This window comes from Pinus tabuliformis, chromosome 3_2 (assembly GCF_031772625.1).
Source record: "Pinus tabuliformis cultivar Carrire ecotype Pingquan chromosome 3_2, CPIR1, whole genome shotgun sequence".
Lineage (NCBI taxonomy): Eukaryota > Viridiplantae > Streptophyta > Pinopsida > Pinales > Pinaceae > Pinus > Pinus tabuliformis.
Window position 1 is genome coordinate 1,274,730,261 of NC_142302.1, and position 26,277 is coordinate 1,274,756,537.

Sequence of the window (26,277 nt, forward strand, 5' to 3'; positions counted from 1 at the left end):
CACTGCATACTACAAATTGCCTGAGAAGGAGGAATCCTTCAACACCTGGTGGCTCTCCAGTTTTGTGACTCCTACCAAGGATATTGTCAGAGAATGGTGGCAAGACCCATACAAATTCCAGCTAGAACCGACCAAATATACTGGATGGAGGGATGAAGGAATGTCTATCAACTGATTACTGCCATGCTGAACTGTTTGTATGGGAGAGCAGAGTGTGATGTGTTCCACAAAACATGGGTTCCCATCATGTACGCTATCGCTAGCTGGGGTACAATATTCAACTGAACTAAAATCCTCGTGTCAGCCCTAAGAACGAATATAATTGCAGCTAAGCATACGCACCAAGACCATCCATCAAATTTATATATGGCCTCATACCTCCTAGATACAGTCTGTTCAAGCTGTCAAGTAAAAAACTGGAGCTACAATTGGGACACATCTACAGCAAGCTCGGTACACCACCATTACAAGATATTTTGGAACCCCAACTATAAGGATATGAGTGATACTATTTCTGAATCATTTATTGATCCACTATATCAATGGTGTTTCGGGGAAGAAGCACCTTGTATGTCAAAGAGGGCCATGGAAACCATCATCAAGGTGGCGCATTAGTTCTTGATCAAGGAGGGGACATTTATTAGAGTCTTCAGTTCCTATAAAACCCCGCATGCACTTCCTTGGTTCCCCACAGATCAGGTGCTCATGTAGGAAGCATGTTATTAGATGATGTTGAGAGTTTTAATTAGTGATTAAACCTCCTAGTATTTAATTGTTGACCAGGACTCGTAAGCACGAGTTGTACTAGGTTTTTGGTTCAAGATTAAGTTCAGAGTATGTAATTTTCCTTGATAATGATTGTTAAGTACAGAATGATGAAAAACACTCTCAATTAAGCAAACTATCACTCATCTCATTCTCATAAAACATAAGTAATCTAAAGGAAATCAACTTAACTCAATCCATTTTTGTTCCTTATTCTAAATCTCTACAATTAAAAGACAACTCACTAAAACCAAAGACTTAATGAAATTTACTCTAAGTACAAATCTTAAGTGAGGAATTAAACTTCTAGCTATTAAAAGTACCAAGCATCTATTTACTTATAAAAAAATATGATAAGGAGACCAAACTGTAACTCTAAGATCAAGTTCTAATTTGTTATCTTCAATCCATTCGAACCAAACTACCTTTACTTGGAAATGAACACCTTCAAAACTTCACTTTGAATTGCTACAGAGACTGACTCTAAGAAAATGAAACATTTGAAAGAGTTATCTAATATTACTGTTATAAAATCAAATCCTATGCTACTGCATTTAAAATAAAAATCTAATCTATCCTAGAATTATTTGTTTTCAAATAACTCAAAGCAATGCGAGGAATCAAATCATGCTAGGAATGTAAATCATACAGTTTAATGCTTGAAATCAACCTTTATACTACAACATTGGGAATGGGAATCAAACTTATTCTATTATGCGAGAATAGATCTAAATTATCCTATGATAATTTAATAACTCAAATCAATGCTCTAAATGAAATTCCTTAAAGTAAACCACACTGCGAAAACTAAATCATAATGCTTGAAACAAATCAAACAATTCAAATTGTGGAAATGGAAAATGCAACACCTATTGCTACCAAACTCGAATTCGTTTGAAATCACAATCAAAACCTCACACCATAAATCAATCTCTCAATTATACAAAATGCAATCTACATTCACACTCATACCATTCATCATAAACTTCGTTATAGAGACAAACACACCAAAATAAACACATAGAAATCATGCTATATAGCTTCAAGAATCGATTGATTTTCCTATCATGGACACTCCAATTATAAATATGAATGAATGCAACTTTGAATGAAAGAACAGAGCATGGATTTGTATAAAAATACAAACTCATGTTATATAATGAATCAGAGCTCTTTAACACAGGAAAGCAATCTTTAAATTGTGTAATTTGTAAAGCAACGAACCATGCATATCATGAAATCATCTACAAATCATAATTGTAACACATCGGATTCAAACTATAAAATTACACACACACACCTAGCTATCTGAACTGTTAATGGGGCTTATTTCTAGACGTGGTGTGCCCTCACACGCCTGGAGTAAGCTAGCCTACTGCAATAGAAGAAAGATCTAAAAGATTAGATATATAGCTCGCAATCAACCATGACAACAATGCTTCTGGCTCGCAACTTGAAAGAAGTCATATATATTTCCAAAACAGAGTTTGAGAACCAATTGACATAAGTCAAAATGTATCAATAGCAACAATTCTTAACCAACTAACTCGACTAGCATTGTCTTTGTGTTACAACGACCTTTAAAGATGATTGTATAAATGTAAAAATAACAATTTAACTAACTATGGAAACTTTAGCAACTGTAAACTAATATGAGAAATTCTCAATATGCTCCAAATCATATTGACTTTACTTAGAAAAAACAACTTCCTTCTAGAGTAACTAACTACCATTACGAGAGTAGCCTTCTTTGATTCTGATCTGGAGGATCTTCGGCCTTGGAATTATCACACTTAACATGTAAAATCAATCCTGGAAGCATCATGATTGTCCTCACAGATCATTGTGTAACTTCAATGGTCAAAACAAGAAGAAGGAGCCCACCTGGCCAAACTGTCTCAAACTCTGTCAAGGATCAGTTGTTTGAATATGATAGTTGGCATTGATGTTGATGATGAGGCATCCTTCCATTCATGTGGACCTGTCAATCCTGTAACCAAGCTTCCAACATCCCCCATGCCGATTCGAATGCATGTCCTTATGGATGTTTCCATAGTATGCCAAAAATAGTACTGACGTGGTAGCAAAAGAAACTTTGGTCAAAGACTAGCAGCCTTAACCAAGACCTCCAACCCATGCTTAATTGGAACAAAACACTTCTGAAACTACAAAAAAAACTCTTGAGCACTTAGCTTTTTGGTGGGCTTCGTCTTGGAGATTTTCCAAAGTAGCAATTGCTTGTTTTTTTGCTTCATCTCATCATTCCAGGAATACAACCAAAGATTAGTTTCTTTGATTTGATGGTTAACTTCTCTGACATACTGAAATAAGACTTGATACTTGTTTTCTTGCTTACGAAGTTTAACAATCTTTCTCTGCAATTTCTCTACATGAACCCTCAGGTTTTATTCTACTATAGGAGTCAGAGTTTTCATAGGTGTTGTTGATTGTTGAGAGGCACTGATTCTTGTAGTTTTGCTATGAACTTTCCCTTATGAGGAAGCTAGCTCAACTTCTCTACTGACCTTTTGACTAGGATTCTTGCTGGGCAAGGACTGAACAGGGGACTGTGTTTCCAAATCTTGTGCAATGTCGAAGGGGATTTGTGTTGTAGATGCTAAGACAAGAATTTCTTCAGGGGAAGAATGTAATTCCTTTCCATCTGAGTCAGGAGAGGAAATAACATCAATACACTCAGAACTTATAACTTTAGGAGTCTTAAGCTTGTTCATGCTTCTAGTTCTTCGGTGGCCTTGGATCGAAGTCTCTGCCATGGACATTGATGGTATTGGGGATGGAAAAAGAGATTTCTTCCACTTAGGCTTTGGTTTGGTCCCTGCATGAGCTTCAAGAGCTTTCAATGTAGGTTCTTCACCTTTCGACCTGACAATATCAGTTGGCTTAGGTCAGTCTTTACTACTCCTGCTCTGCTTATTCCTTCACTTATTTACCCTTCGGCCTTTTGAATATGTCCCCTCTTCCATAGTATTAGAACAGGGTGTCGATTCATGAGGGGTTTCGACAATAGGAGAGACAGGGTTATCTGTAGGGTTAGGTGTCATTTGGGAATGTTGTGACAAGGTCTCCCTCCTATGCTTAAGTGACTGTCCCACCAACCGTTGTCGACCTTTGAACTGAGTCTCTTCTCAAGGAAAATTTTCAATCAGGAAGTCTTCCTAAGACCTCTCCTGTTTTGTAAGCTCAAAAAAAACTACCATTTTAATGAGACTGTGGTGATATAAGGATGTCTTAGGGTTCCTACTCGTTGATTGCACGCACCCCTTTAGACATTTTTTTCAAGCTTAACCTCAAGAAATTCGGGAAATTGATCTTACTATCTTCTACAAAATGTGATAACAAGCGAATATGATATAAAATCACAATGGAATACCTTCCCTCACAGGTAACAAAGTGCTACAACATGGTCATTAAAGGGTGCGATTTCTCTTCGATACAACTTCGTAGTATACCTTTCATCCAGTTGATTGACTGATAAGTTGGTTCAAGGAATGAGGCACAATTTGGAATATGTAATTGCCCACCCTTGAAGAATGGTTCACCCACAAAGGGTAATCCTATAACGTAGCTAAGAGACTCCTTTGTAACCTTAAAATTCAAATTACCAACTTTAACGTGCTCTCCATCAAATTTCTGAGCAAATGCCAGGGTTACTATATCATTATATCCTTGAAATTTTCTTAAAAATGGAAACCATCAACGCTCTTCAAGAATTCCTTTGCATTGTTGATACTCAGAGCTATGGGAAAATTGACCAAAGGTCGGCTCATGGTGATTGGACCCCATGCCTGTGTAAACCACAATTCCCGAATCCAACTGAAAATTTTATCTCTTTACCTGCAACACTGAGATAAGAATAGAATTCCCTTATGATTGAAAAACAAAATAGTTGCCTTGATTTTGATGAGAACTGCCCCCATCGTGTCGATGATTCCACCCTCATCATGCCTCAATGGGAATGGTTATCAAAATGGTGGGGCAGTACCAAGCTAAAGGTGTGATAATATCCATGGTTCAGATGTGATGTAAGTGGGGAAGTTTGATAATGATTAGGATGATAGGGAGGATTTAACATGAGCCGAGAAGATTGATAGAGGTGTTTTAGGGAATGATGACAGGGAGAAGGTAATGATTGTAGGACAGGGAGTGTAAGAGCTCAGCTATGAAACCAAGGGTAGAAATGATTAGGGAACCAGAGGTTGCATATCACTTGACAACATTTTAACTATTCACAATTAAATCTAAACAAATTATGAGCACATACCTTACTAACTCAAAATGATATAGGGTGTTGAGCTATAGAGATCAACCATATTTGGTTGATAATAGAAGCAAACACTGATCAGGAAGCTATGCTTATGAAAATGAAGCATAAACACCAAATGTGCTCTAAAAATGTTGTTCCCAAAATACATTCACAATAATAGACTTTAATTTTTACATATTAGAGTACAGAAAGCTGCTAAGTACATAAAACTTTGGAGTATAAAATCTAAAATTTTCTCCTTGAGTGATGTCATGAAATTTGTTGAATGTTTCCTTTAGAACATGGTAAACCTGCTCACCATCCCATAGATTTTAACCAGGCCAGGGATGATAACTGCCTGAGGAAATTCATATTTAGAGAATTTGGAACGGCCAGAAAGAAAGCTCTAGGGGGGTTTATTTTCCATAAATATTTTGTTGAGCCCAGAAAATAATAATTTTATACCCAGCAAATCCCTAACTACTACTACTCTATAATTTTAACAAGCCTAAATTAGTCACTGCTCGAGGTTTTCATATTTAGAGAGTCTGAACAACCCAAAGAAGACTCCAAGGGGATTTTTTTCGTAAATATTTCCTTAAGGCTGGAAAAGAATAAATCTGTACTCAAGGAATCCCTAGGCGAACTTTATTCCATGTAGTTTTTACGAGCCTGGATCAGTTATTGCTTAGGATTTTCAATTTTTGAGAGTCTGAAAACATCCAAAGAAGACTCTGAAAAGGCTCCTTTTCCATAAATAATCTGTCAATTCTGGCTAAAGCAATAAACCTACCCAAGACATATTTCTCCTTCATTCTACATGGGATGTGGGAAGAAGCACCTAAAGATATGAAAAATGACAAGCCACTATTCATTCTATATATATATATATACATAAATAAAAGAAATCAACTAGATGAACCAACAATAGACTGGTTATTTTCATGGACCAGCTGCATCCCTGGATCTCTTCTTACCTCCTACAAAAATTGTTGTTGGGAGAGTGGTTGGTGATAAATCTTGATTTAGTGGCCATTTACTACAAAAGAGGTCTGAATGTCATCAATAGTTTTAATGCGGACTGAGCCATTGTCAAAAACCTCATCCACCTCATAAGGACCTAACCACCTACTGGAGAATTTACCTTTGAACTGTTTGAACTTACTGTCATAAAGCAAGGCCCAATCTCCTGGACGGAAAATCTTCTTTTTAATAAAATTATCATGCCAACGAACTCTCTAATCTTGCACCAACATGGTTCGATGGAATGAATCCTGTCTAATCTCGTCAAGCTCATTCAGTTGCATTAACCTTTGTTCTTAAGCTTCATTAAGATTCATCTCGACTTGATTGGTAGTCCTAAATTTTTTCACTTGGAAATCAATAGGCAGCAACACATGTTTACCATAAACTATCTCATACGGGGTGTGCCCATTCACATTTATCCAAGTTATGCGGTAAGCCCATAATTCCTCCAACAACTTGTCATCCCAATCCCTATGATGTAACTGATTGGTCTTGGTTAAGATGGATTCTAACACTTTGTTTGTGGATTCCACCTGCCCATTGACTTGGGGGTGGTAATGAGTAAATTTCTGATGTTTGATTCAGTACTGTTCAGTGAGAGCCTTGACCAATTTTGATGTGAATTGTGTGCCCTGGTTAGTAACAATCTCTCGGGGTACTCCAAATCTAGTGAAAATGTCTTCAAAAAGGAATTCCACTACTGCCTTTTCAGTTGCAGCATACAAAGCCTTTGCTTCCACCCACTTTGTAACATAGTCAATGCAAACTAAATATACCTTTTATTCTTTGACATGGGGGAGATATGTCCCATGAAATCTAATGCCCACTTCTCGAAAGGTTTTATTGATATATGTGTCTAAAGGGGCATCTCATCCAAAGGAACTGGCCTCCCCATCCTCTAACAAGCATCACAACTGGATACAAACTTTTTGGCATCTTTGAAAAGCGAGGGCCAATAATACCTGGTATGGAGGACTTTGTATGCAGTCCTTTTGTCTGCAAAGTTTCCCCCACAAGGCTCACTGTGGCAAGCCTTCAACAAATCAAATATCTCATTTTCTCGCACACATCTCCTCATGATCAAGTCGGGTCTGATGTAGAACAAGTCTCCATCGATCCAGGAGTAGTTGGCACTACGTTGTATAATGTTATGTTTCTCCCTGGTAGACAGATTCTGAGGCAACTTCCCTGACACCAGGTAGTTGGCAACATCTACAAACTAGGGAGTAATGGTAGATATATAAAACAATTCTTCATATGGGAAATTAGTTGGTACTGGGTTTGGTACATTTCCTTGCATGACATTCATTCGAGACAAGAAGTCAGCTGCCAAATTATCTTGCCTAGGCCTATCAATCACAGTTATATTAAATTCTTGCAAAAGAAGCATCCATCTAGTAATCCTACCATTAGTGATAGGTTTGTTCATCAAAAATCTAATGGCATGCAAAATTGCTAACAATTCCTTTTCAGTAACTGTATATTTTAGTTTGGCAGGGGAAATATTCTTGCTAGCAAAATAAATAACATAAGGAGAGTGATCTTCCCTTTGTCCTAAGACTGCTCCAAGTGCGGTATCTGAAGAATCCTTGCAAATGTGGAATGGTAAGGACCAATTTGGTCCCCTCAATACTGGAGCGGTGGATAACCTATCCTTTAATACCTGAAAATCATGTTGACAATCATCATTCCAAACAAAATCAATGTCCTTAGTTAATAATTTAAATAGAGGTGCTATAATCCTTGTAATTTTTTTGATAAAACGATGATAGTAAACCACTTGCCCCAAAAATATTCTTACCTCTTTTTGTGTACTAGGAACTGAAATATGTGAGATTACCTCAATCTTGGCTGGATCAACTTGGATTCCTTCAAATGAAACGTGATGGCCCAAGACTATCACCTTAGTTTGCATCATTTTACATTTACTACTGCTAAGGGCTAGGTGGGCTTCTTGACATCGAATCAACAATTTTTCTATATTTTCTAGAGCTTGGGAAAAGTCATCTCCATATACTATGAATCTGTCTATATATACTTCTACATAGTCATGGATCAAGTTAGAAATGATGGCTAGGAAAGCTCATTGAAAGGTGGCTGGAGCATTGCAAAGGCCAAAAGGAAGCACTCAATAGGCATAGGTACCCGAAGGGAAAGTGAAGGTAGTATTCTCTTGGTCTTCCTTAGCTATTATAATCTGGTTATACCCGATGTATCCGTCTAGAAAAGAGAAATACTTCTTACCAGAGAGTGTGTCAAGTACCTGATCAATGAATGGTAGCAGAAAGTAATCTCGTAGGGTGGATTTGTTTAACTCCCTATTGTAGAGTCTCTACTTTACACCTTATCCTCCATCATTACCTACTGTTTTCATCACTTTCCTCTCTCTTTTGCCTCATTTTCCACCCAGATCATTACATTAGTTGTCATTAAACATGATCAAGTGAGCTTTGCTAATGGGTAATTGTTTTGTTTAGTTTTTGACATATTTGCAGGCATTCCGCAGCCTTCTGCTGATTCCGCAGCCATCTGCTGATTCCGCAGCCATCTGATGATCCCGCAGCCATTTTGTTGATTTCAAGGTTCCACGTGCTATTTTGCAGAACGAGCCACGTGGGCATGTTGGAATATACATGCTCGAGGTTCCTGTGCCATCAGTTCAGCCGGCCACGTCATTTGTACCTCCAGTCAAAGGGGGTCAAGTTACGGTCAAATAAAGGCAGCTTAACGTGGATACGTAAGCTGTTTGATCACGTCGGTGGAAAAGGTGACTTGTCCGTGTTTTGAAAGCCGTGGGGGACATGATCTAATGCTGGATTCATTGCCCATATCGACCAGGACCTCCAGCTCGACCATAAAGCTTATGACGTGTTAACTGCACCTTTAATACGCATGACAGTCAGTTTATTTTCTGTTTTATGTTTACGTATTAGGCCATCTTGCAGATGCCTATATATACTTGCGTCTGCGTACGCTTATGTTAACTTTTAGATGCTGTAGTTTATGCACTTGTGAGAATTTTGGCACGTTTTTAAACTCTGTTTTTATAAGAGCTGTTCCAGCACTTTTTGATTATGTATTTCTGCATATAAAGTAATGGAAACAGTGTTGTTTTGAAGTCTTAAGAGCATCTGAGTTTTCTGTGGATGATATGAATGGAGGGCCCCTGTTCGTATTAGCCTTGTAAAGTATTTCATGTTTATACTTCTGCAATTTCCTTATTTTACATACAGAATTTCCTTTCTTGAGTTATGTATAGCTTGATTTCTTTTCATTGCTGCAACCTTTATTTTCACTGATCAGATTTGCTTCTTTGCAGGTTTTTACCCGGGATTGAGTGTGTTGTGTTTGCTTTAATATCTAATGGTAGTTGCAGTTGTCTTGTTCATAATGCTGCCCTTTTTACTCTGTTTTCTAGATTAGTTTTAGCTTAGTTTTACAAGTTGGATGCTAACTAATTTATGCTCTCTTTATCATGAATGGCTTATCTTTCAAGAGAATAGAACACTAATTAATTGCAGCTTGTCTTTAAGTAGTCTTGGCTTGTGATACTAATACTTTTTCCACTTGTTACACATAATCACATATGTAGGAAGCAGTATGATGGAAAAGGCTTAGTAGTGTTACAATTTGTCAATTAGAGTTTTTATCAATTCTTGGATTTGTCTTCAGCTACCTCCTAATCGTGTTTTACGCAGTACTATGTGGTAGAAGCAGGGAGTTAGGAGGAGATAACCATTATCATCAATCCTTGAAGTGATTTTCTTGTTTCTTTTATTTGCAGCAATATGGATAGAGACTAATGCCATTAGAACGTGGTCATTTACTTTCAAGTCATTTCAATTTATTCATTTCTTTCAATTTCTTTTCCTTTACAAATTCAACAAGTAATTAGAAATCACCAATCACACACTTTCACTCATCTAGAACTCACTTTTCACACACTTGCACTCATCTGTCTATAATCATCACTCCATCTTAGGAAGATAAGTCAACCATAAACAACCCCCCAAACGACAAAAGCTCTAAGAAAGTTGCTTAAGTACATATAGTACACCCTCACTTCATCAGCTTACGAGCCCCGGGTTGACAATTAATGACATCAATTTAGGAACACTAAATTGACTAAACATTTTGGCGCCGTTGCCGGGGAAGTGAAATTAAGTAGCCATACTTAGAGAAAAAAAAAATATAAAAATTTCAAGGAAAGAAGTTAATAACCTATCCAAGTATGCTCTCCTCTTGCACTTCAAAGTGATCTGGAGGATCAGAAAGGAGAAAGTTATTGATTTAGTAGTTTCTTGAGTATGCTCTCTTCTTGCACCTAGAGTGAACTGGAAGATCAGAAAAAGAACTATTAACTTGACTTGAAGAAAAAATAAAAATGACATGCATAGAGCTAGAGATTCTAGAGGACGGTTTTTAGCTAGAGCTCGAAGTTCAATTTTTACAAGTCCATCTGCTTCAAGGGATAGACAAGAGACACCTCCCTTATCTCCAACCGAAACTCCTAGTCCTAGAATTCCTGGAATTCAAGAGCCAAGAGTTGACTCTCCTACACCTTCTATTGAGTTTGAACCAGGAAGAGACTCTTCTCTTTCTCCTACAGGAAGACCAATTGTAATTGAGGAATTGGAATCATCTGAAGAAGAAGGAGAAATCTCTTCTCATTCACCTTTTGTAGAGAAACCAGAAGATTTTGAAATCCCTAGGAGAATCATCATGGCAGAGGAAGAAGGAGGAGGTAGAGGTAGAGGAGGAGGAAATAACAATAACAATAATGGAGGTAGAGGTCCCATTGGAGGAGGAAATAGAAATGGTGATAATTCATTTGGGTTTCCCATTGTTGATGAGGATTCCCGAGCCACTATGAAAAACATATCACCATCTGTCCTCCCTAACTTCCATGGGTTAAGATCTGAGGACCCTGAAACATTCTTATTTGAGTTTGAAGTGGTGTGTCGAACTTATGACTACCTGGATGACTCTCAGAAACTCAAGTTGTTCCCTTCAACACTGAAGGATCAAGCCTTGAAATGGTTCATGGGGTTACTCACTCAATCCATTAGGACTTGGGATGAGATGAAACATACATTTTTGGATAGGTATTTAGGCTATTGCATGCCTACTAATCACAAGGACGAGGTTTTTAAAATGGTACAAAAAGAAGATGAGAGTCTAGAAGATTTACTTGAAAGATTTCAATATAACTTGAAAAGAGCAAAAATGAATACCTTGGATGAAGAGACCTTAAAAGCCCTCTTATTAAAAGCCATCAGGGATGAATGGATAGACATCTTAAACATGAAGGGGAAAGGGGATATTTCTCAACTTTCTCTCAATGACATAGCAGAACTTTGTATCCATCTCTCAAGGGGCAAATCAAAAACTCAAAAAGGGCCTAGAGATCCTTCTCTCCTTAGGGCGAATAAATCTGCAACAGGATCAGTAAGTAGGGCTGAAATCGGCAGTATGCTTGATGAATTTAAAACTGACATCTTAGGGAGTCTTAGTGAACAACTTGATACCCTTAAGATTCACAATAAACAAAAAGCAGAAACTGAGGCTTTGGCTATCTTTTGCCCGAAATGTAGAAAGAAACATGCTTTAAGGGAATGTCCCTTAGATGCACACGTTGTAGAAACATGTGTAATTTGCTCAGAAACTCATGAGACCAAGGACTGTCCTTCAATCCCTGGCCTCAAAGCAGTCTTTCAAGAGGATCCAGATACACTTGAATCTCTCTGTTTTATTGCAAGGAGACCTTGGCAAGGACAACAGAATCAAGGGTTTAACAACTCTATGAATTCTCAATCCCAACCAAGTTGGAATCCTTGGCAACAACCTTGGCCTCAACCTCAAAATGCTTTCCAAGCATGGATGCAAAGCATGCAAAATCCCTATGGGAGGTTTGCTCAATTCTATCAATACCCTCCATCATTTCAGAATCAGCAAGCTCCCCAACTTCCAAACCAAGGTCAACAACTATCATTGCCATACCCTCAACAACAACAAACTCCTCCACAAAATCAAAATTCACAATTAGCACTTCAATCCCAGCAGAAATCTAATCAACTTCCCTCTCAGCCATTACCAAATCCAAATAATAGGAACCCTCAAAATGCTTACATGATGGAAGGTCAACCATTCCCTACCTATATGGTTGTTCCTCTTAATGAAGTACAACTTAGATCAGGTAGAATCCTAGATCAACCTTCCACAAGTGTTCAACAACCAAGCATTTCTGAGGAGGAATCTCTCAAAGTCAATAAAGGTTCTGAAGTATCACTTCAAAACCAAAATACCCAAAAAGAAAAAGAAAAAGAATCAATCTCTACAACTCCCCTAGTTGAGCAACCTACACCTGCAGCTACACCTCCCTTTCTTGAAAGATTGCAAATTGATAAAGGGGTGGAAAAGCAGATATGGGTGCCTGACTATAACTTCCTAGATGAATTGAAGAATGTATGTATCAAGATCCCCTTGTTACAAGCCATTAAGGAAATTCCCATTCTAGCGAAGACAATAAAGGAGTTGAGTTTGAAGAAAATAGTAAAAAGAACCAGAGATACTAAAAGGATACATCTAGTTGGAAAAATTGCAGACATAATGATGGGTAAGATTACCATGCAAAAGTATGTAGATCCCGATAGCCCTATTGTCAAAACTCATATTAATGGGGTTGAAATCCCAAATACTCTGATTGACTTAGGGGCCGCGATCAACATCATGAGTAGACAGACCATGGATCAGTTAAAGCTTCCTAACCTTCTCTTTACACCTACCTTGCTGCAGCTTGCAGATAGATCAATCATTAAACCTGATGGTGTATTGGAAGATATTCCAGCCTCTCTAGATTCTTGGGAATATCCAGTTGATTTTATGATTTTAACTCCCAAGAACAATCTAGGACATCCTCTTATTTTAGGAAGACCTTGGCTGGCCACAGCTGATGCTTTCATAAGCTGTAGGTCTGGAGACATGTATATATCAGATGGTAATTCCACCAAGAAATTCAACTTGTATCCCCCAGCAAAAGCTATAACAGAAATAGGAGAAGATGAATGGGTAGAGGATGAAGATACTATACAACCAGTTTTAACCATCTCTGAGATCAGTGAGGATAGTCAAATTCTAAATACATTAGAAAATTTTGAAGTATCTTTAGAATATGACTCTGAACATTTTCAGATAGATGCAGACATTGAATATCTCTCCTCTAGACAAATGTCTCTCTTCTCAATGGAAGAGTTTGGTAGTTCTACAGTTGAAATCCTCCCAGGAAAAACATTGAACATTAACAAAAACTTGGGAAGACCACAACAAGAAGAATTAACTAAACTGTTGCAAAAACATTCCACTGCCTTTGCATGGGAATACAATGACATGAAAGGAATCGATCCTAAGACCTGTATTCATCACATCTACATTGAAGAGAATAGCAGGCCTATTAGGCAACCACAAAGAAGGATGAATCCAAACCTTAGGGAAATCGTGAAAGAAGAACTCCAGAAATTGCTCAAGGTAAACTTCATTTACCCCATTTCAGATAGCCAATGGGTTTCTCCCTTGGTTATAGTGCCCAAAAAGAATGGTAAATGGAGAGTTTGCATTGATTATCGAGAATTGAACAAGGCAACCCTAAAGGATCATTTTCCTTTACCTTTTATTGATCAGGTACTAGACACTTTAGCAGGTAAAAAGTATTTCTCATTCTTGGATGGTTTTAGTGGGTACAATCAAATTCAGGTAGCACCTGAAGATCAAGACAAAACCACATTTACTTGTCCTTGGGGAACTTTTTCCTACCGAGTACTCCCTTTTGGATTGTGCAATGCACCTGCTACATTTCAAAGGGCTGTATTAGGAATCTTTTCAGATCTGATTCATGATTGTGTAGAGGTATACATGGACGATTTCACAGTTTATGGTAATACATTTGAAGAAGCTTTGGAAAATTTGGAAAAAGTACTGGTAAGATGTAAGGAAACAAATCTTTCTTTAAGTCATGAAAAGTGTTTTATGATGTTTACTGAAGGGATTGTTTTAGGACATCATATTTCAGGAGATGGAATTAAGGTTGATAAATCCAAAGTTGAAGTCATCTCTAAGTTACCTGTTCCAAATTGCCAAAAGGATGTTAGAAGTTTTCTTGGGTTTACTGGGTATTACAGAAGATTTATTGAAAACTTCACTAGGATAGCATCCCCTCTTTTCAAATTGCTTACCAAGGACTGTGAGTTTAAATGGGATCCTGAGTGTCAATCTGCCTTTGAAGCTTTAAAGTCTAGAATATCTGAAGCACCCATCTTAAGGGGACCAAATTGGAAACTCCCTTTTCACATCTCTACTGATGCTTCAGATACAGCTCTAGGAGCTGTTTTGGGACAAAAGGATTTGATCCCTTATGCCATTTATTACACAAGTAAGAATTTGACTCCTACTGAGTTAAATTATACTGTTACAGAAAAAGAGTTCTTAGCTGTGGTACATGCAATCAACAAGTTTAGACATTACATAACCGGCTATGAAACCTTTGTCCATACTGATCACTCTGCCATAAGATATTTAATGAACAAACCTGTCACTAATGGTAGAGTTACAAGATGGCTTTTACTCTTGCAAGAATTCAACATCACTGTGTTAGATAGACCTGGAAAGCAAAACACAGTAGCTGATTTCTTGTCTAGAATCCAAAACACTAATGAGGATTCTCCAGTAGAAGATAAGTTTCCAGATGAATACTTGTTTGCAGTGACTACCAAGACTCCTTGGTATGCAGATATGGCTAATTATCTTGTTACAGGGAAACTTCCTCTACACTTATTTCCTAATGAGAAAAGGAAAATCATTCGGGAGAGTTCACATTATTCTTGGATTTCTAATGAATTGTTCAAAACAGGGCCAGATTGTATAATCAGAAGGTGTGTTCGGGAAGATGAAATGCCTGACATCCTTAAGGCATGTCATGATGAACCATGCGGCGGGCACTTTGCGGACAAGAGGACAGCCTATAAAATCCTTTCTCTAGGATATTATTGGCCTTCTCTCTTTAAAGATGCAAAGCAGTATGTTAAAAGGTGTGACAGCTGCCAAAGAGTTGGGAAACCAACTCCTTCAAATGAAATGCCTCTACAGCCTCAGGTATGCATCGAACCCTTTGAGAAATGGGCTCTAGATTTCGTTGGACCAATTAATCCACCATCAAAGCAAAAGAAATATATACTGGTTTGTACTGATTATGTTACTAAGTGGGTAGAAGCAAAAGCATTGCCTTTTGCCACTGAAAATTCAGTTGTTCAATTTCTTTTTGAGGATATCTTCACTCGTTTTGGTGTCCCAAGGGAAATTGTGACAGATCAAGGCAGCCAGTTTACATCTAATTTGATGGAGAAGCTGATGGAGGAATATAAGATCAAGCACAGAACATCTACTCCCTACCATCCGCAATCCAATGGTCAAGTGGAATCTACCAATAAAGTTCTTGAAGGCATTATCACCAAGACTGTTCATCTTCATAGAAGAGATTGGGCGAAAAGGCTCCCTGAAGCCTTATGGGCCTATAGGACTACATGGAAGAACACCACAGGACATTCTCCCTATGAACTTGTTTATGGGAAGGAAGTCCTGCTTCCTATTGAGTTCCAAATCAAGACCTTCAAGATGGCAGTTCAGTTGGGAATAAGCCTCTCAGAAGCTCAAAGACACCGAATGGACCAGCTAAATGAGCTAGATGAAATAAGACAAGATGCAATTCTAAGGACCGATCTAGTTCAGCACCAAAGATCTAAATGGCATGATCGTCATATCAAAGAAAGAAAGTTTCAGAAAGGAGATTGGGCTCTATTGTTTGATTCAAAATTCAAAGACTTCAAAGGAAAGTTTCAAACTCATTGGCTTGGGCCATATGAGATTGATGAAGTCTTTAGCAATGGAGCAGTTCGAGTAAAAACTATCGATGAATTTCATACTCCTCTTATTGTGAATGGCCACCGCTTGAAAATCTACCAGAAGCCATTCTCAAAAGAAGAGTTTGTCAAATTGTTCAAAGAAGATTCTGCAATCAGGCTGGTGGAGAAGGATTCTTCTCCTCCATCAGCCTAAAGCTTTGGTTTTTTTGAAAAAAAAAAAAAAAAAAAAAAAAAAAAAAAAAAAAAAAAAAGAATAAATGTATGAGCCTGAAAACCAATCTCTGATTGGCAGTCTCATACAGAAAACCTGAGGTGAAAATCAGGGTCACCTGACACCTCATGTTTTCTAAAGAAAAAAAATTCTCTTTCTTCCCTTATTTCATCTCATTTCATCAATCACCACCATTTCACCCACCATTTCATTCATTTTCACTCCACCTCATTTGTTTTCATTCATCCATCCACCCACTACACTCCATCTCATCAATAAAGTCATTTTTTTTACAACTAAAGTTGCTTTTGTGCAGTCGGAGGCTACTACTGCAGATTCCGCAGCCATCTGAGGATTCTGCAGCCATCTAATGATTCCGCAGCTCTCTGTACCTGCATAAAAAAAAAAAAAACACAGTCTGTTTGAAATTTCTTTACAGCTCAGTAGTCATCAATAATAAATGGAAAATAGTCATGCAAAAATCAGTGAAGGGTTAGTGGCAAGTCATCAAAGGCAAATCTAAGCGGGAATCTGAGGTATGGTTCAAATCCTAAGCTTACAGTTATTTCGTTATGCAAAGTTCTCTAGGTTATGTTTCTTGCCACTAAGTGTAATGATTACCAGTCATGCGACCATATACCCACGTATCATCCACGACTATCAGTCCTTGATTACCACGATTTTGAATTTCACTTGTGGCTGCTTCTTCCATTAAGATCCCGTACCTAGGTGACGTAACCTAACGTACTACGTCTCTAGATGACATAACTCACGCAGCCAAGTGTAACTCAGAAACCGAGATCTAAGGACATAGCCGTTGTCATTTCGTTATTCCATAACCCTTCTACCCTCTTACACTCATTTCACTCCCATTTCCACTCACATGTTTCATTCCATCTACGCTGCTACCATTCACCACACTCTGTTATGCTGTGCCCACTACGTTGCTGCCATTCACCATACTCTGTTTTTTTCTCTCCGCTAATTCTAACCACCAGTGGAGGTCTATTACGGCCGTATTCAAAGTTGAAACCATAAACCACTGTGTTGAGGCCGTAAATCCACTGTGTAAGACCCTTGTTGCAGCCGTATTCCAAAACAGAGCCGTGAGTTTACTGTGTAAGACCCTTGTTGAAGCCATGCTCTAAAATAAAGCCGTGAATTGACTGTGTAAGACCATTTTGAAGCCATGTTCTGAAACCAAAGCCGTGAATTGACTGTGTGAAGCCGTTTTGAAGCCGTGTTTCAAATAGAACAGAGCTGTAAGAGCCAATGGGGAAGCTCTTGAGGGCAGAACCGGAAGGTTCAAAGTTTTTGGAGGGTTATCCTCAGGTCAAAGAGGCATTACAAAAGGCAAATTGGTTACAATGCGTACAGAAGTTCAAAGGCTACCATAGGGAGGTGACAAAGGCCTTTGCAAGGTCCTTCAGAGAAAAAGATGGTCACGTGGAGATAGGGGACTTACAATTCACAGTCAATGAAAGCAGCATAGCACAAGCTACCTCACTTCCACAGACCGGAGAAAGGTGGTTTAAGAACCGGTCAGTTCAAGATCAGCAGTGGAAACGAATCCTAAAAAACCCAGGTATGGATACCAGTATCTTTACCAAAGGGATTCTTGTTTCTTATGTTAAGGAGGAGTGGACCACTTTACTCTTGTTAGTGCAGAAATTTTTCACTTGTGAAGGAAGATTTGGGGTCTTATATGTTTATCATGCAAAGGTTATGATGCATTTTCTAGGAGATGATATTAACCTCCCTTACTTTCTATTTTCAAGTCTTAAGAAAATGTGTGCAATGGTCCAAAAGAACCCCAGAAATGTTGAAGCACATTTATGTCATCACGGTCTTGTGAAATTGCTGGTTGAGGAACAATTAAAATAAAAAAGAGACACATGGGAGAAGTTTCTCATAAGAAATCATTTTCAAGAATTAGGAGAAACTTCTGGAGGATCCCCTCAAGTGCCAAAAAGAAGTAGAAGAAAAAGAGGAGAGGGGGTTAACCAAGAAACCACTGCCCAAACAGAAACTATTGTTCCTGATACTACTATGCCTGAAACAACTGCCCAAGAGGAAACTGTTCAAGACCAGTTTGATGAGGAAACTGATATACAGCCTCCTGAACAGGATATTGATCCTGGATTTACTGAAGATGATAACCAAGCAGCCCAAGGAATTATCTCTGAAACTCTTTCAGAACTTGCTCAAGAAATTGCTCAGAAAAGAAAAGAAGGGAAGAAGAAACGAAAGCAAGATAAAGGTAAATCTGTAGTCCAAGAAACTCACCTCACTCCTGAGGATACTAGTGAGGAAGACACTCAACCCTTAGCTCAAAGAATGGCCAAACTTCACAAAACTGCCCTTTCCAAAAAGGAGGAAAAACAGAAGCAAAAAGTACCAAAAGAAAAACAGCAGAAAGCACCAAAAGAAAAACAGAGTACCTCTGTAAGAAGGAGCAGCAGATTACAAAATAGAAAAGTAGGGGCCACAAAGGGTAAACAGTCATTCTTCATTGACTTAAGCTCACCCCAAAAAGGTGCTGCAAGTCCTGACTTGGAGAAAAGTCCTTCACACGATGAGCATAATGAGACTAGTCCTCCACGTGAGGAAAGTCCGTTTGAACATGAACTTGAGCATGAACATGGATCTGAATTTGATTATGAACCAAGTCCCAAAAAGTCACCTGAAGTGGACCCGGAGCAGCAAAAAGTGTATAATTATCTGGAAACATTGGAGCAAGCAGCCGCTGGCCCAAGTAATGTTCAGCCTTTAGAACAACAAGTCCACTCCTTGAAACAGGAAATTTTTGAGATTGAGGTTCTAAATCGACATATCTTGCAAGAAAATGAGAAGTTGAAAGAGCAAGCCAAATTGGATAAGATGATTCATGATAACACCATGTTACATTTGGGCCTGTGGCAAAGAAATAAAAAAAAGTTAAGGAAGAGATGCAAAAAGCTAAACAGAGCCTTGATCAACCTAAAGTTCAGATGCTTAGTAAAGAAGCCAAGGGTAAATGTGTCTACACAGAGAAAGAAGAGGAGATTGGATGTCTTGGCAGAGGCATCACAGCAGGTTGATTGATCAGTGTTTTTGCATGAGGACATGCAATGCCCTCGTAGTGGGGGTATGTAGAGTCTCTACTTTACACCTTATCCTCCATCATTACCTACTGTTTTCATCACTTTCCTCTCTCTTTTGCCTCATTTTCCACCCAGATCATTACATTAGTTGTCATTAAACATGATCAAGTGATCTTTGCTAATGGGTAATTGTTTTGTTTAGTTTTTGACATATTTGCAGGCATTCCGTAGCCTTCTGTTGATTCCGCAGCCATCTGCTGATTCCGCAACCATCTGATGATCCCGCAGCCATTTTGTTGATTTCAAGGTTCCACGTGATATTTTGTAGAACGAGACACGTGGGCATGTTGGAATATACATGCTCGAGGTTCCTGTGCCATCAGTTCAGCCGGCCACGTCATTTGTACCTCTGGTCAAAGGGGGTCAAGTTACGGTCAAATAAAGGCAGCTTAACGTGGATACGTAAGCTGTTTGATCACGTCGGTGGAAAAGGTGACTTGTCCGTGTTTTGAAAGCCGTGGGGGACATGATCTAATGCTGGATTCATTGCCCATATCGACCAGGACCTCCATCTCGACCATAAAGCTTATGACGTGTTAACTGCACCTTTAATACGCATGACAGTCAGTTTATTTTCTGTTTTATGTTTACGTATTAGGCCATCTTGCAGATGCCTATATATACTTGCGTCTGCGTACGCTTATGTTAACTTTTAGATGTTGTAGTTTATGCACTTGTGAGAATTTTGGCACGTTTTTAAACTCTGTTTTTATAAGAGCTGTTCCAACACTTTTTGATTATGTATTTCTGCATATAAAGTAATGGAAACAGTGCTGTTTTGAAGTCTTAAGAGCATCTGAGTTTTCTGTGGATGATATGAATGGAGGGCCCCTGTTCGTATTAGCCTTGTAAAGTATTTCATGTTTATACTTCTGCAATTTCCTTATTTTACATACAGAATTTCCTTTCTTGAGTTATGTACAGCTTGATTTCTTTTCATTGCTGCAGCCTTTATTTTCACTGATCAGATTTGCTTCTTTGCAGGTTTTTACCCGGGATTGAGTGTGTTGTGTTTGCTTTAATATCTAATGGTAGTTGCAGTTGTCTTGTTCATAATGCTGCCCTTTTTACTCTGTTTTCTAGATTAGTTTTAGCTTAGTTTTACAAGTTGGATGCTAACTAATTTATGCTCTCTTTATCATGAATGGCTTATCTTTCAAGAGAACAGAACACTAATTAATTGCAGCTTGTCTTTAAGTAGTCTTGGCTTGTGATACTAATACTTTTTCCACTTGTTACACATAATCACATATGTAGGAAGCAATATGATGGAAAAGGCTTAGTAGTGTTACAATTTGTCAATTAGAGTTTTTATCAATTCTTGGATTTGTCTTCAGCTACCTCCTAATCGTGTTTTACGCAGTACTATGTGGTAGAAGCAGGGAGTTAGGAGGAGATAACCATTATCATCAATCCTTGAAGTGATTTTCTTGTTTCTTTTATTTGCAGCAATATGGATAGAGACTAATGCCATTAGAACGTGGTCATTTACTTTCAAGTCATTTCAATTTATTCATTTCTTTCAAGTTCTTTTCCTTTACAAATTCAGCAAGTAATTAGAAATCACCAATCACACACTTTCACTCATCTAGAACTCACTTTTCACACACTTGCACTCATCTGTCTATAATCATCACTCCATCTTAGGAAGATAAGTCAACCATAAACAACCCCCCAAACGACAAAAGCTCTAAGAAAGTTGCTTAAGTACATATAGTACACCCTCACTTCATCAGCTTACGAGCCCCGGGTTGACAATTAATGACATCAATTTAGGAACACTAAATTGACTAAACACCTATAATCAACACATATGCTCAAATTACCATTCTTCTTTAGAACCACCACCAAAGTTGACACCCATTCGCTATTTGAAATAAGATAGATAAAATCTGCCAATAACTTATGCAACTCATCTCTTACAATTTCTTTCAAGGTTGGGTTCATGCGTCTCTATGGCTACCAGATTGGTCTCATCTCCTCATTGGTGTAGATGTAGTGGATGCATGTATCTAGGTGTATGCCTTTCATGTCCAAATAGTCCCAGGCGAAAGGTTATTGAACCATGCTCAAAATTTTTTGCTTATGTTCATCATTTAGTTCAATGCTAATGTACAAAATTTTTCCTTCACTGATTTCAATGGGTTCTGTAGTGAGCTCATTGTTGTCCTCTATTATTGTGAATGAGGAAAATATAGCTAGATGACAAGCTTCCTGAAACTCATTACTAAAAACATGTTGATAACCAGTAAAAGAAATAGGATAATCAATATAAGAACGATCAGATAAAAATTGCTGCAAAATATGATCTTCTGATTGTTCCCGGATCCCTCTAGATTGTTCTAATGATAATAAAGGAAACATACAATCCTCATCTCCATAAGGACTATCTAGACATAAGGGTACTGTAGCAGTAGTTTGATCAAGGGGAAAAATTGACAAAGTTTGATTTTATGAACCATTGGAAATGACCATTTCTCCACTTCAACACCCTATCACAGCATCTGTAGTAGCTAACCAATGGCATCCTAGGACAACAGGGTTTCTTGGTTTTTTAGGAGAAATGACAATGAAATCGATGGGATATTTCCAAGAAGAAATGGTGACTACTATGTCTTCTAGAGTTCCCATGGGTTTAATAATGGATTTATCTTCCAATTATAAAATAATAGGTGTAGGTTTGATCCCTTGCAATGGTAAAGATGTCATGGTTTCAAAAGTTGTAGCATTAATCACTGCTCTTAAGTCTACAAGGGTGTTTAGCAGAAGTACTCCATTGATTTTGATGGTCACTATGAGATTTCCTGGGTCACTATATTTTAATGGTAAATATGAGATCATCCTGGAAATTTCACTCATGACTTTTACATTTTGGTTCTTGTGACCTTTCCTTCCCGATTTCTTAATACAAAGGTATTTAATGATTTTAGTGTAGATAGGAATGTCCCTAATGGCTTGTAATAGTGGAATTTTAATACAAACATTCCTTAATTCTGATTCTAAATCATATTCAATTGGGATCTCTTCCTTATTAACAAGTAATGTTTCTGGGTAAGGAGGTTCATTTGGTTCTTCTTTTTCTTTTATTTTTTCTTATTGAATGTGATTTTCAACTTGTTCTTGAGGGGCCTCTTCCTGAATAATGACAAATGATTTTTCATTATTGACTGTTTTCTGAGATCGTAGTTGAATCTCATTTATTGGGACAACAGTGATCATATAGGTAGGAAAAGGTTGTACTTCTATATTTTGTACAGGTTGAGGTTGTTTATTATGGTTGGGATTAGCTATGGGTTGTGCAAGCAACAAAGTAGGACGAGGTGGGTTCAATGATGGTGGTGCCTGTGAGGATGATGGGTTAGACGGTGCAGGTAAAATATGGTGGAAAGGAGGAAGAGGAAGTGAGGGTTGTTGATAATGATTTGGGTTGTACCCCTGCTGATAAGGTTGAATGTTCAGATTGTAGGACGTACTAGGCATGTTTGAGTATGGAGGATAGGATTGGTTTTGGGGCTGAAAAGTGTTTCCATAAGGATTTCCCCTCCAATACTGATTCCAAGGAGTGTTTTGTGATTGAGGATTAAACCAAGGAGGATAAGATGGTTGGAAACTCCAAGGTTGATTTTGACCATAGGCTTGAAAACTAGGATCTTGAAACATGTTTTGATTTGGGCTCCTCCAAGAGGGTTTCTTGCTTGTTTGTGGAAAATCATTTTCTTCAGCATTACCCTTATAGATAGCCTATAAACTGAGAAGAGATGGACACTTCTCGATTTCATGTTCTAAAGCAAAAATCCCACAAACCTCAATAACATTAATGGGACACTCCCTCTTAGCATTCTTATTTCTGCATTTAGGACAAAAGATTGTCATGGAAGCCCTCTCATCTTCTTGTTTCTTTTTGAGTTTTATTGTGTCAAGTTGGTTATCAATAGTGTTTAGGATATCCATTTTGAAGTTTTCCAATAATTTTCTTAATTCCACTCTAGTGACAGTATTGGGTACATATTTTTTATTTATTGACACATAATCTCGGGAATTGTCACAGAGCTTCTTGCCTACTTTAGCTTGACTTCATGAGTAAGTGTGACATAGTTTAGCCACTTCAGAAAAAGGATTTTTATAAACATCCCCACCACTTAGAATATTTAGGGTTTCGATACATTCATCCCTCAGCCCCTTTAAAAAGATAGTTCTGACAGTCTTCTCATCTAGATGTGCCCCCCGAGATTTATGGAAATTATAAAAGAAACATTCAAGATATTCTTCTAAGTTCTTGTCTTCTAATTGTTGCATCCTAAGAATATCGTTCACATCCCTACTTTTGCAAAATTCTTGGTATTTCTTGAGAAATATGGATTTCATATCATCACAAGAGTAGATGGTGTGTTCACCTAGGCTCATAAACCATGTAAGGGATACATCTTTCAGGGTGGCTAGGAATAACTTGAGCTTATGTGCATCCTCGTAATAATTATAACTCCTACATAAAATGTCAAATTCAAATAAGAAGGCATCTGGGTCTTCGAAGGACTTACTGTAGAAGAGCAGAAGAGATGCCATTGGTATGTTTTTCATAGTGATATTCTTGGTTACATCTAGAATAGGAAACTGAAAAGTGGTTTCTTCTTCTTCTTCTTTTTCTTCTGATCCTCCCCTTAGTCCTTCATGGTTTCCTCCGAATAGGTTGTGATGTGGGCCTTCTCCTTCCCCCTAACATTCTTCATTGTTTTGTCCTAATATGTTACAATGTTGACCTTCTCCTTCTCCCAGACATTCCTCATTGTTTATGTTCTCTCCTCCCTTTTTGGCCATGTCTACTACAGGTTCTTGAAGAGATATGTTGATAATTACCTGGTCAATAAGAGGAATTGAAGGAAGGTCCTTGATATCATTTGATTCTAGATCTATGACTAGTTCTTCTAATACAATTCCTTTTGTACTCCCAAAAATAATGTGTTCAACTGTTTCCTCATCTTGATTTAGGATCTCCCTCTCCAAAGCCACTTTGTTGTCAACACCTCCTTCTTCTTGCTTTATTCCTGCATACTGATTAGTAAGATTAGTGATTGGTGTGGTTGTTGGACCAAAAGTTGTAGGAAATTTTGAACTAGCAATAAATCTGCCTTGACTATCCCTAGGCCTACTTCTACTTCTACGCATAAAGAAAAGGAAATAAAAGTTCAAAGATAAGAAAAAATGATCAGACTTTGGAGCAACCCCACAATAGTGGATGCGTGGCTCTTCACTCATGTCTTACCGTACTCTCTCCGCCCTCTGACTGCCTGCAATACCCTTGAAACTCTGTAATAATAATCTTACCTGAACCAAAATACAACTCCCCAACAATGATGCCAAAATGTTGAGAGTTTTAATTAGTGATTAAACCTCCTAGTATTTAATTGTCGACCAAGACTCGTAAGCACGAGTTGTATGACGTTTTTGGTTCAAGATAAAGTTCAGAGTATGAAATTTTCCATGATAATGATAGTTAATTACAGAATGATGAAAAACACTCTCAATTAAGCAAACTAGCATTCATCTCATTCTCGAAAAACATAAGTAATCTAAAGGAAATCAACTTAACTCAATCCATTTCTGTTCATTATTCTAAATGTCTGCAATTAAAAGACAAACTCACTGAAACCAAAGACTTAATGAAATTTACTCTAAGTAAAAATCTTAAGCGAGGATTTAAACTTCTAGCTATTAAAAGGACCAAGAATCTATTTACTTATAACAAAATATGATAAGGAGGCCAAAATGCAACTCTAATATCAAATCCTAATATGTTATCTTCAATCCATTCGAACCAAACTACTTTTACTTGGGAATGAAACACCTTCAAAATTTCACTTTGAATTGCTACAGAGACTGACTCTAAGAAAATGAAACCTTTGTCAGAGTTATCTAAACTTACTAATATAAAATCAAATTCCATGCTACTACATTTAAAATAAAAATCTAATCTATCCTAGAATTAACTATTTTCAAATAACTCAAAGCAATGCGAGGAATCAAATCATGCTAGGAATGTAAATCATACAGTTCAATGCTTGGAATCAATCTTTATACTACAACACTGGGAATGGGAATCAAAATTATTCTATTATGCAAGAATAGATCTAAATTATCCTATGATAATTTAATAACTCAACTTGATGCTCTGAATAAAATGCTTTAAAGTAAACCAAAATGCGAAAACAAAATCATAATGCTTGAAACAAATCAAATAATTCAAATTGTGGAAATGGAAAACAGAAAACCTATTGCTACCAAACTCAAATTCGTTTGAAATCACAATCAAACCTCACACCATAAATCAATCTCTCAATTATATTGTTATGAAACCAGCTCACAAAAAGATAGAAAAGAGAGATCCACGCCTTAGAATTCAGCCTCTTCGAGGGGGCAACCTCCTTTACATTACATAAATGAACAATTCTTGGATGATACAAATGAAAATACCTCCTTTCTATATATAGGAGTCTAAGTGGTCCCAATACAATCAAAGCCTACATAACAATAATATTGTAGGGCACAACAATAACAATAGTGGGCTTCTATGTGGCACAATAGTAACAATATGGGCACTACATGGGTACATCAATATAAATAAGGGGTATAACTACAATTGTAATGGGGTAATCACTAGTATTATAGGGACCCAACATGCCCCTCTCCTTCAAAAAAAGTGTTGTCCTCAATGCTTGAGTAGTTCAGGATACTTCTGCATAAAATTCTCGTCCTCCCATGTGGAATCTTCAGCGGATAAGTTCTTCCACTTGATAAGGTACTCTGAAATTGATCGATTTCGTAGCTGTCGAGTTCTTGTTTCTATAACTGCTTCCGGTTCCAATATAATTTTTCCTTCTTCGTCAAGTTCTGGCAATATTGTTTGAACTGGGAGCTTGTCGCCTATAACCTTCTTTAAGCATGAAACATGGAAAACTGGGT